The sequence below is a fragment of the Balaenoptera musculus genome, chromosome 13, assembly GCF_009873245.2.
Source record: "Balaenoptera musculus isolate JJ_BM4_2016_0621 chromosome 13, mBalMus1.pri.v3, whole genome shotgun sequence".
Classification (NCBI taxonomy): domain Eukaryota; kingdom Metazoa; phylum Chordata; class Mammalia; order Artiodactyla; family Balaenopteridae; genus Balaenoptera; species Balaenoptera musculus.
The window spans coordinates 5,931,027-5,944,162 of NC_045797.1; positions in this window are offsets into that span (position 1 = coordinate 5,931,027).

The following is a 13,136-nucleotide window of genomic DNA, read 5'->3' on the forward strand; positions in this document are numbered from 1 at the left end:
CCATGCCCCAAAGGAAGATGAAGTAACCTGCCACAAAGACTTCTTCCGTCCCCCATAAGTAGGTTACCTATGCCTGAAATAAATCTTCCTTGCTTAGACTTCTTTGTCTTGCCTTTGAAAACCTTTTCTTTTCTGTAGCCCTTGGGAGCTCCTCTCTACTTGCTAGATGGGATGCTGCCCGACTCATGAACTGTTCAATAAAACCAATTAAATCTTTAAAATTTACACAGTTGACTTTTCGTTATTTAACAATGGTAATCCAGGGTTTCCTACGTGTTCCCCGAAAACAACTCTCAGGCCCTGGTAACAAATAATCACAAACAGAAATCTGTCCTCTCACAGTTCTGGAGGCTAAAAGTCCAACATAAGGGTGTCAGCAGAGCCAGGCTCCCTCTAAAGGCTCTGGGGAAGAATCCCTCCTTGTCTCCTAGCTTCCCGTGATGCCCAGCGGTCTCTGGCGTCCCTTGGCTTATGCTGCACCATTCCCATCTCTGCCTCTGCAGTCACGTGGCCTTCTTTCCCGTGTGTCTGTGCTTCATGTGGCTTTCTTATGGCGACACCAGTCATTGGGTTTAGGGCCCACCCTAATCTAGTATGTCCTCATCTTAACTAACTGCATCTGCAAAGACCCCATTTCCAAATAAGGTCACATTCTGAGGTGGACATGAGTTTTGAGGAGACACCATTCCACCAGTAGAGACCCAAAGCTCTCCTGGGCATACGTCTTGGCCGTTCCCCTTCACACCCACCTCATCTCTGCCCTTAGACTCTCCCCCAGCATTTGTGCATTTAACAGATACTGTTTTGAGCACCCCCCTATGTGCCGGGCAGTGCTGTAGGCATTGCTGGAAGGCAGTGAGCAGAGGAGCTTAAGCCCTGCTTTGGAGGAGCTTGACGGCCTCTTGGTCAGCCCCATGGTAACTCTCAGTGCAGCCTCCACGGGAGAACCGCCTCATCCTGATAACTGACTTTACCGTATAATTGAAACATCCTGCACAAACTGTTTTAAATTCTTTCTAAAATCGATCACGTGTTTCCCTCTCTCTTTAGACCAAGTGTACAGACACCATTTCACCTTGCTATCATTATGACTAACGGTGTTCTCAGACAGTAACCACCAGGGCCAGTGAGGCGTAGAGAACTAGTCGCCCTACACAAAGTGTCCTCCAACTGCTATACCTTTTAATTCTTGTGCCTTTTACAGTTTTTCTATTTCTTTCACCCTGTTGGGTTGTTGTTACTCTCCCATGAGACTCAGCCTTGCAGTTGGGGCTCACACAAGAGTGATGCGGGTGAGAGGGTGTGTGGTTGCTGGGAACTTGATTTTGTGACGCTGCTTTAGAAACTCTCCTGGTCATTTGCTGCTTCCTAGCTGAGTGGCAGGGAGCTGAGGTTGATGGATATTTGGCTTTCAAACCTGAGCTAAAATCTTGCCAGATGTTTGCTTCCTTATTCTGTTTTCATCCTTTTGTAGAAAGTCCCATGCTTTTCTTCCACCACTCTCTCTTCTGGGCATCACAGCAAGGGATTTTCCTTTCAAAGGCAGCTTGAAATGTGTATTGCTGTGCTAGGGTTGCCATAACAAAGTACCATAGATTGGGTGGCTTGAACAACAGAAATTGATTTCTCACAATTCTGGAGGTCAGAATGTCGAGATTAAGGTGTCACAGGGTCAGTTTCTTCTGAGACCTCACTCCTTGGTTTGTACATGGCCACCTTCTCCCTGTATCTTCACAAGGTCTTCCTTCTGTGTCCTAATCTCTCTATCTCTCCTATTTTTTTTTTTTTTGGCCACACCGAGCGGCATGTGGGATGTGGGATCTTAGTTCCCCAGTCAGGGATTGAACCCGTGCCCCCTGCAGTGGAATTGCGGGAAGGAGGCAAGGGAGCAGGAGGGAAGGGGGCAGGGCACAACATTTAAAAGAATGACATAGCCTGAGGACATGACATAAACTGATTAGAATCAAATAGGTCCAAGATGGCAGACAAGTCAACTTCCACTAGACCCTGAGCCTCAGTATACGCTACTGTAACACATCAGCAAGCTAAATGACACACCCACAGGTGCCATGACAGTTCCAAGGCCGACCATAATGTCAAAAAGTGGGTGGTGGCCCAATTTCTGGAAATCCCCACCCCTTCCCCAAAATAGCTGGAATATTCCTCCCACTCATTAGCCTATGAAATTACCCACCCCTATAAAAACTGACAACCCCATACCCTGGGGCTGCTCTTGCCTTCTGAGATGGCCCACACTCTGTCTGTGGAGTGTCTTTCTCTAAATCAATCCACTTCTTACCTATCACTTTGTCTCTCACTGAATTCTTTCTACATGAGACATCAAGAACCTGACTTTCATTAAGTCCTGAGACCAGGTATGTGAGCTCAGTTAAAAGAACGTGGGTTCAAGTCCCAATCTGGGTTGCACGGTTTCAGCTGGACTGCCAGGGAAGCCCTCGTAATCTCTTCTTAAAAAGACACCAATCATAGTGGATTAGGGCCCACCCTAATGACCTCACTTGAACTCAATTACTTCTTTAAAGACCCTATACAGGGCTTCCCTGGTGGCACAGTGGTTGAGAATCTGCCTGCTAATGTAGGGGACACGGGTTCGAGCCCTGGTCTGGGAAGATCCTACATGCCGCGGAGCAACTAGGCCCATGAGCCACAACTACTGAGCCTGCGCGTCTGGAGCCTGTGCTCCGCAACAAGAGAGGCCACGATAGTGAGAGGCCTGCGCACCGCGATGAAGAGTGGCCCCCGCTTGCCGCAACTAGAGAAAGCCCTCTCACAGAAACGAAGACCCAACACAGCCAAAAATAAAAATTAATTAATTAATTAATTTAAAAAAAAATCTTCACAGCACTCTGCACCTTAAAAAAAAAAAAAAAAGACCCTATACAAATACCATCACTTTCTAACTGGGGGTTACAACTCAACATTGGAATTTGGGGGGCAGGGAGGCGCACAACCTGTGACAAAGAGGGAGCAGTAACTTTGGCATGAGGCAAGGAATTGTTTCATTGTCTCTTCGTTGGCTGCAAGAATCCCAGGAAGCTCAAAACAAAAGGGAGACAACTGAATAGGTGGCTCTCACCAAAGTTACACACAGGGAGGAGAGAGGCAGAGACTGGAGTGATGTTGCCACAAGCTGAGAACATCTGGAGCCACCAGAAGCTGGAAGAGGCGAGGAAGCATCCTGGAGCATGACCCTGCCAAAGCCTTTGTCAGCAGATAGGGCAAGGGGTCGCCAGAGAAAGAGAACCAGGCAAGGCTTTCTTGATGTAAGAAAAGCCATTTTGGTCTAAGCCACAAGTGATCTAAGCCTGGCCACAATGCTTGCCCTTTATAAGATGTTTGTAACAGGTCTCAATAATCATTGATCTTAAGGAAAGTGAGGGAACACAGGGACAGAGGGAAAGCAGTCAAGAAACAATAGTTTAGCGATAAAACTGAGTCCTAGTTCCTGCTCAAGGAATATACATAACAATCGGATACAGTCTCTGAATTCTGCAAGAACTAAGCCCCCCTCCATCCCCTGGTGGAGGATGGAAGGATGATGTTGACCCCCTTGACTTCAACCAACTAAAGCTTGGACTCTGTCTTCCTTTGCCCTAATTCTATGCTGAGTTCTCCTATGCTCAAGCCCCTTCATGAATATGCATGTACCTTAGCTTAAAACTTTCCCAGTTTTGCTGTTAGGGGAGACACTGCTTGGGGAAAGATCCCCAGTGTTCTCCTTACTTGTCGCAAGTAATAAATCCTTCCTTCTCCCCATCTTTGGCTTGGTTGTAGCTTTTGGCTCAACACCTACCAAGAGGTGAACCCAGTTTTTGGGTAATATCTTCGTTTCAGACATCTAGCCTCCAAAACTGGGGAAATAAATTTCTGGGTTCTTTTAAGCCACCCAGTTTGTGGTACAATTAATACAATAGTCCATTGTGTAACTATATTATACAAGAATTTCTTTACCGATTCTATTGTTGGTAGGCATGTAGATAGTTTCCAGTTCGGGAAACTATAATGAATAGAGCAGCTATGACCATTCAAGCTGTGGCTATAAGCACTGACTTTTCTTGACTGCACACCCAGGAGTAGAATTCCTGGGTCACAGTCTATGTGCATGTTCAGTTTCAGTAAATTCTGCCAAACAGTTTTCCAAAGTTGATTGTACCAGCTTCCGTTTCCCTCAGCTGTCTATGACATGGTCACCAAGTGTGATATGGCAATTTATAATGAGAAATATTTATTTGGTCTTTGTCCTCATTCCTGGCACAGAGCCCTTGGAATACAACCACACCCGCGTTTATGTTAATGAGCTGACTTTTGGAAAGCCCAGAAGGGTGGGGCTTGTTGCCAGGGGAACCCACCAGGTGATTGGAGGGTTGGAACGTTCAGCCCCCACCCCAAGCTCAGGGGAGGGGAGAGGGACTGGAGGTTGAATTAATCACCAATGGCCAATGATTTAATCAATGATGCCTACATAATGAAGCCTCCATAAAAACCCAAAAGCACAGATCTCAGAGAGCTTCCAGGTTGGTGCACACAGGGAGGTGCTGGAAGGATGGCACCCCTGCAGAGGGCACAGGAGCTCCGTGCCCCTTCCTTCATCCTATGTCCTAAGCATCTCTTCCATCTGGCTGTTCAGTTGTGTCCTTTGAAATATCCTTCGTAATAAATCAGAAGTAGTAAGTAAACTGCTTTCCTGAGTTCTGTGAGCCATCCTAGCAAATTACTGAACCCAAAGACGGGGTCATAGGAATCTCCGATTTATAGCCAGTTGGTCAAAAGCTTGGGTGACAACCAGGACCTGCATTTAGTGTGTGTAGTTTAGGGGGTGGGGGGGTGGGGAGCAGTCTCATGGGACTGAGCCCTTAACCAGTGGGGTTTGATCCTAACTCCAGGTAGAGAGTGTCAGAACTGATTTAAATTGTAGGACACCCAGCTGGTGTCTGCCAGAGAGCTGGAGAATTGCTTGGTGTGGAGAAAAGCTCCCCATTTGGAGTACAGAAGAATTCAGTGAATGAGATTTTCCTTACACCAACAATCAATATTTTCCTTCTTTTTTCTAGCCATTCCAGTGGGTGTGCGGTGGTATCACAACGTTCTCTTAATTCTCACTTCCCCGATGACTAAGGAAGTTCAGCACTTCTTTCTTCGCTATTGGACGTTTGGTGTTCTCTGTTGTAGAGTTCCCATTAAAGCCTTTGGCCCATTTTTGCATTCAGCTGTCTGACTTTTTCATATTGATTTGTAGGAGTTCTTTGTATATTTGGTATATGAGTCCCCTGTCAGATACAAGTATTATGAATATTTTCTCCCACTCTGTGATTGCTTTTTACTTATAAGTGGTTTCCTATGACTAAGTTCCTGAATTCTTGTTGCCAAATCTGTGGTACCAACATACGCGGGACTTTATAAGATGTTTGTAACATGGTATAAAACCCAGCTACTTCAGGGGGACTAGGACCACCTCAGTCCCGGTGTGGTCCAAGCAATGCTGAGCATTGGTTGTATTCCAAGGGCTCTGTGCCAGGAAAGAGGACAAAGACCAAATAAATATTTCTCATTGTTTGTTTGTTTTGCTATTGAGTTGAGTTCTTTATATAATTTGGATATTATATTAACCCTTTATCAGATATATGATATGCAAATATTTTGTCCCATTCTGTAGGTTGCCTGTTCATTTTGTTGATGGTTTCCTTTGCTGTGCAGAAGCTTTTTAGTTTGATGTAGTCCCACTTGTTTGTTTCTGCTTTTGTTGCCTTTGCTTTTGGTGCCAGATCCAAAAATTCAATGCCAAGACCAATGTCAAGGAGCTTACTGCCTATATTTTCTTCTAGGAGTTTTATGGTTTCAGGTCTTATATTCAAGGCTTTAATCTGTTTTGAGTTAATTGTGTATAGTGTAAGATAGTGGTCTAGTTTCTTCTTTCACACGGCTGTCCAGTTTTCCCAACACCATTTATTGAAGAGACTGTCCTTTCCCTATTGTATATTCTTGGCTCCTTTGTCATAAATTAATTGACCATATATATGTGGGTTTATTTCTGGACTCTCTATTCTGTTCCATTTATCTAGGTGTCTGTTTTTATGCCAATACCACACTGTTTTGATTAGTATAGCTTTGTAGCATAGTTTGAAATCAGGACGTATGATACCTCCAACTTTATCTTTTTAGATCTGAGCTTTTTTTTTTTTTTAATTTGGCTGTGCTGGGTCTTAGTTGCAGCATGCAGGATCTTCATTGCCATGTGCGGGATCTTAGTTGTGGCATGTGGGATCTTTTATTTGCAGCATGCAGGATCCAGTTCCCTGACCAGGGATCGAACCCAGGCCCCCCACATTGGGAGTGCAGAGTCTTAACCACTGGACCACCAGGGAAGTCCCATATATCTGAGCTTTTTTGATTCTCTCACTTTTACTTCTTCAGGGATCAGCCTCTCTGAGGTAGCTAACAAAAATCCAGAGGAGGCACAGATCAAAGCATACGCAGGCCTCCTGGCCACTGTTGGATGCAGCATGGGTGCAACATTTTGCCTCTAGTCATGTTGATCACAGTGGGCAGCATGATGCCCAGATAAGTTTAGATCCCACATACCAAACTAAGTACATCTCGGACATAACAGGGCTCATTAGCTTCTCCTATGAACACTGAGTTGGCTTCGGCAGAAAGCAAGTTACACATTTATTATTCAGCCTGTAACTTAGGAAACCCTCTTATCTTAATCTCTAAATGGCTATGGGGGAGCTATACAGACAAGTACACCTTTTGGAAAAGTAATTTGGTAACATGCATTAAGAGTCTGAAAAACATTAATATCCTTTGTGTAAATAATTCCACTTCTGAAAGTCTATCTTAAAGAAATCAGAATCAGGAAAACCTCTTTGGGCAAGATAGTCAGTAGCGTTTATTTTCATCAGGAACACCTAAGTGTTCAACAGTAAGGGAATAGCTAGGAAATCTATTGCCTCTCTACCAGCAGGAATATTATATCAGTCATTGTAAACGTTGTTTACCAACCATTTAAAATTACAGTTGACCCTTGAACAATGTAGGTGAGGGGCGTCAGCCCCCCACAGAGTTGAAAATCCAGGCACTGGGGACTTCCCTGGTGGCACAGTGGATAAGACTCCGTGCTCCCAATGCAGGGGAGCCGGGTTCGATCCCTGGCCAGGGAACTAGATCCCACATGCATGCCACTACTAAGAGTTTGCATGCCGCAACTAAGGAGCCCAACGGCTGCAACTAAGGAGCCCATAAGCCACAATTAAGGAGCCTGCCTGACACAACTAAGAGCCAGCACAACCAAATAAATAAATAAATATTTTTAAAAAATCCAGGCACTGTTATCTCTGCCTCAAAAACAAAGGAATTGATAAATGACTCACCCAAGGACAGGAATCTGAAACATTTGGGTAGAATGAAGACTCAGATCCTAGTTCTTTTGATTTCACAGACTGTGATCTCTAATCAAACACAAACTTTAAAAAAAATAAAAAACACAAACTTTTTCCCGCACTGTGTAGATCTATAAAATGAAAATATAGGTACTATAGTTATTTAAAAAACACTCACATATAAGCAGACCAGCGCAGTTCAAACCCATGTTGTTGTTCAAGGGTCAACTGTATATGGTAAGTCCATATATGGAATACGTCTCAGCAATTAATAATGAATGGACTATTGATATATGTTACATTTTGGATGGATCTCAAGGAAACTACACTGGGTGAAAAAAGAAGCCAGTCTCAAAAGATCACATACTTCTGATTCCATTTATATAACAATTTTGAAAAGACAAAATTTTGGAGATGAAAAATAGATTAATGGTTTCCAGAGATTAGGGATGGGGGAGGCAGAGAGGTGGGTATGACTCTAAAAGGGTAGCATGACGAGCTTTGTGGTGATGGTACAGTTCTGTATCTTAATTGCAATGGTGGCTACACAGATGTGTACATGTGATAAAATTGCACAGAACTATACACATACATTGTAACATTGCTTGTTTCCCAATCTTGATTGTGTACTAGAGTCACCCAGGGTGCTACCATTGAGGGAAACTGGGTGAAGAGTACATGGGAACTCTCCCTACATTGTTTTGCAATTTCCTGTGAATCTGCAGTTATTTCAAAATAAAAAGTTTTTAAAAATATAGCAACATTCCCTATGGCATAATGCTAAATGAAAAAAGCAAAATAAATGTGCCGTGTGTGTGTGTGTGTACACTTAAAGCTGTAAACAGTGGTTGTCTTTAGATATTTACCTTTTTCTTTTTCCTTTCTTAATTTTTTTATTGAAGTATAGTTAATTTACAATGTTGTGTTAGTCTCAGGTGTACAGAAAAGTGATTTAGTTTTATACATATATATGTGTATGTATATATGTATACATATATTCTTTTTCAGATTTCCATTATAGGTTATTACATGATATTGAATATATTTCCCTGAGCTATAATAGTAAGTCCTTGTTGTTTGTTTATCTTATATATAGGAGTGTGTATATGTTAATCCCAAACTCCTAATTTATCCCTCCGCCAGCCTTTCCCCTCTGGTAACCCTATGTTTGTTTTCTACGTCTGTGAGTCTACTTCTGTTGTGTAAACAAGTCCATTAATATCATTTTTTTAGATTCCACATATAAGTGATATCATACCATATTTGTCTTTGACTTACTTCACTTAATATGATGATCTCTAGGTTATTTTTTTCTTTTTACATCCATGTGACTTCTAAATAAAATGTATTACTTTTAGGATGGAAAAAATTGTATTGAGAGGGCTTCCCTGGTGGCACAGTGGTTAAGAATCCGCCTGCCAATGCAGGGGACACGGGTTCGAGCCCTGATCCTGGAAGATCCCACATGCCACAGAGCAACTAAGCCTGTGCGCCACAACTACTGAGCCTGCGCTCTAGAGCCCACGAGCCACAACTACTGAGCCCGTGTGCCACAACTACTGAAACCCACATGCCTAGAGCCCGTGCTCCGCAACAAGAGAAGCCACCACAGTAAGAAGCCCGTGCACCACAACGAAGAGTAGCCCCCGCTCGCCACAACTAGAGAAAGCCTGCATGTAGCAACAAAGACCCAACGCAGCCAAAAATAAATAAATAAAATAAATAAATTTATTTTTTAAAAAAAGTTATTGAGGACCCCAAAGAGCTTTTGTCTATATGGGTTATACCTACCGAGATTCACCGTATTACAAATTAAAACTGATAAAATGTTAAAATATTTATTCTCTTAAAAACAACAATGAAAATGGCTACATATTCTCAAATAAAACACATTTCGTGAAAAGAGTAGCATTACGTTTTTACAAGTGTCTTAACGTCTGGCTTAATGGAAGAAAGCTCAATACATACTCATATTTACTTGTGTACTTAATCTGTTGGAATACGTTCCTTTGGTTGATATATATGTAGACAATCCAGCCTCACTCAGATATTGAGTTGAAAAGAAAAGGGAGGGGTATTTTAATAGCCTTTTTACATAATTGTGGCAATTCTTTGATACAACACCAACACTCAACAAGTGAAGTCTCTTGAAGGTTCTTTATGATGTGAAATTGAAACCATACTAACGAATTTTCACAGTCCATTACATTAAAATCCATTGGTCTATCTTGCACATTTTACCAGGGATGATTTTCAGATTATCACACATTAGTTATTTGGGAAAATATTCTTCACAGCAATATGCAGATCTTCCAAATGTTGATACATTTCATTATACCTTATAAGAATCACATTTATTAATATCCTCACTGATCTCAACAGAAAAGTATTTTAAGTATTGTGAAGCTGTGAAGCTCACAGTGGCAGATACAAGTTTTCCAAAACTCCAATTTTCATGCAAATGCTCAAATTTTATCATTGGCAACAAACACTACCCTTGAAGTGACAGGCTCACCTTGTTCATTTTCAAGAAAACGTTTGCCAAGTACCTGAACCTGAACAACTACAGTCTGTCTGCTAATCATCCTTTCAAGTAAAAATGGTGTTCCATGAAAAAAAGTGGCTAATTCAGCTCATAATTCAAACAGTCGCCAACGTGCTTTTCTTGGAGACAACCATGGATGCAGCATGAGTGCTTTATGGGTACTTCTCATTCTGTCAGACAGAGGATTAAAAAGGCATGTGCTCAAGGGATTAGAGTTAATAAAATCAATGACGTTTACCGCTTCATCAAGGACATTCTTAAGTGAAACTGACCGTTATTCCTTTTCAACTGTGCATACATAGCAGTGAAGAATATGACTGATAGAACATCTTAGTGCCGCTGCCTTGATTCCTGCTAAAGGACCAGCAAGTTTACCCAGCATCGCTATTGCACCATCAGTGCAAATGTCAATGCAATTAAAAAAAAAAAAAAAAGGCAAAGGTCTTACACTTATTATGAAAATAATTTGGACCTCACCGAACTCCTGAAAGTGTCTCAGGTACCCTCCAAGTTTCCATGGACCACGCTTTGAGAACTGCTGCCTTAGATCAAGGATCAACAACCTTTTTTCTGTAACACCCAGATAGTACATATTTTAGGTGTCATGAGCTACATAGTATCTGCCATGATTACTCAGCCTTGCTGAGATAGGCTGGGACCTGGGACCCTCTACCGGAGCGCTTGCGCTTGCACCTGGACAAACGTCTCCTAGAGCAACAGAATACAAAGACACTATAAGGGACTAAAAATAACCACACACATGCACAGTCAGGGCAATTATGAACAAGATACAAAAAGGCCACAAACCAACTGCCATTTCTGAGGTACTGGACACAAAAGCAGGGTCCTGCACATTCTCCCTGCACACAGCACCACCAAGAGGGTGGGCAGATCACCTAAGCCACTCCTTCTGCCCAACCCACGGACCCGCCCCCATCCTCACCCCATCTTAGGGACCAGCTCACCCCTGCTCATGGAGTGAGCAAGGGCACAGTTACTTGCTTTTGTTCCCTGGTGCTGCAGCACGAGCCCCAGTAAAGCCTTGCCTGAATTTCTCTTTGGTCTCTTATCAATCTCTATTGATGGAACAGTACAAAGACCTGGGTCAGTAACACTGCTGCTGTAACACCAAAGCAGCTGGAGACAGCATGTAAATGAAGGGGTGTGGCTAGGTTCCAATAAAACTTTATTTACAAACACAGGAGGATTTGGCCCAGGTAGTAATTTACTGACCCCTGCTTTAGACAGTCCAAACTGTTTATTATGGCTTTTAAACCACAAGATGGTAGCCAATCAGATCAGGGCACAACAAAAGTTACCCCACCATTCCTGCCCACCCAACCCCTTCCCCACGTCTTCATAACAAGCTACACCCTACTCAGTGCTCGGCTCTGTGTCTATCCTAACATCGCACTTGTCAGAGTTGCTCTGGTCAACAGGAAACAGATGCCACATTTAAATTATGTAACTCTAGGGGTGGATGTGGGCAGTCACAGGATTAGTGTAATAACCTAGTGGGGCAGTTATCACCTCTAAGCCCAAAGAGACAAATGAAGGGAGGAATTGTCAGAACCTGGAAGGAAAGAGTCATATAGGATCAGCGACCTTCATCAGAGCTAGGGAAAGAACTACCCTCAACACCCTAGTCTCCTGCCACTCAGATCTCCTGCTGGACCTACCCAATGGCAAACCCAGTTGCAAGCCAGGGGCCTAGGGAGCCTGTTATGTGGTCCACAGGAGGCTATAACCATCCTCCTGTGGTCGACGGCAGGGTACAGGAATGTGGAGAGTGGCTCTAGGGGGACAGATGCTAAATGAGTGGTCCAACAATGTCCTGCAATTGCCTGTGTCATCAACTAGACCACCCACCATGAAGCCAGGGGCCCGCCCTTCTTCACGGCTGGATCCAAGCTCTTACCCAGTGCCCGGCCCGATGTCGGGTTCAGTAAAGGTCTGCTGACAAAGAATGCAGGAAAGTCCCTATGTTATGATCAGGAGGCCCTGCAGAGTCGAGGAGCTCAAGCTTGTCTTTGTCTTCAGGTGAGAGAATCACTCAGCTGTAAGTTGATCACCTGAACCTGCCAACACAGGACCCCACCAACACCATAGCTTCCAGCACCTGAGCCAGTGCTGAGTGACCAGACCCCCAACCCCTTCTCCAAACCTTCCACCCCTTGTCCAAATACAGAGCTCAGTGCCTAGATGCTGTGACCTGAGATATTTCTGAACCTAAGTATGGAATCCTTCCTCAGACCCAAGACCCTTGCGGGACCTAAGACTCTGGCACCATTTGCAGCCTTCGTTTTAGCAGCAGAGGATCCCTTTCCTAGAGAACATCACCATGTAAACCAGACTGAAGGAGAGAGATTCTCGTTGAAGTAGGGGCACCCAGAGCCCTGTTCACATTGCGTCCCCTGGACGAAGCTCCAGGTGCTCTGCAGGTGCCTCCCCATAATCCCACAGGCTCTGAGGAATACAAGTTGAAACCCACTGCCTTTTACAACAAAGTGAGGGGACTGATGTTGCAAATGAACCTAGGAAAAGCCTTGATAGCTTTTACAAGTCCGTAAAAATAACGTTTAAAACACAGCACTCAAAAGAATCCAAAATCTTCTGTGTCAGATAAATAAATGCTATTTGTTTCATTTGTCATTTTTTCCTTCCTAGAACATTTTCTGGATATCTTTCATCTCCCATCCTTTCTTCTTTTTTAAAAAAATTGAGGGGGCTTCCCTGGTGGCGCAGTGGTTGGGAATCTGCCTGCCAATGCGGGGGACACGGGTTCGAGCCCTGGTCTGGGAGGATCCCACATGCCGTGGAGCAACTGGGCCCGTGAGCCGCAACTGCTGAGCCTGCGCGTCTGGAGCCTGTGCTCCGCAATAAGAGAGGCCGCGATAGTGAGAGGCCCGCGCACCGCGATGAAGAGTGGCCCCCGCTTGCCGCAACTAGAGAAAGCCCTCGCGCAGAAACGAAGACCCAACACAGCCAAAAATAAATAAATAAATAATAATTAAAAAAAAAAAAATTGAGGGAATTCCCTGGCAGTCCAGTGGTTAGGACCCAAGGCGCTTTCACTGCCGAGGGCCTGGGTTCAATCCCTGGTGGGGGAACTCAGATCAAGCTGCTCTGCATGGCAAATGAATAGAATAGAAGAGAAGAGAATACAACAGAACAGAATAGAATAGAATAAA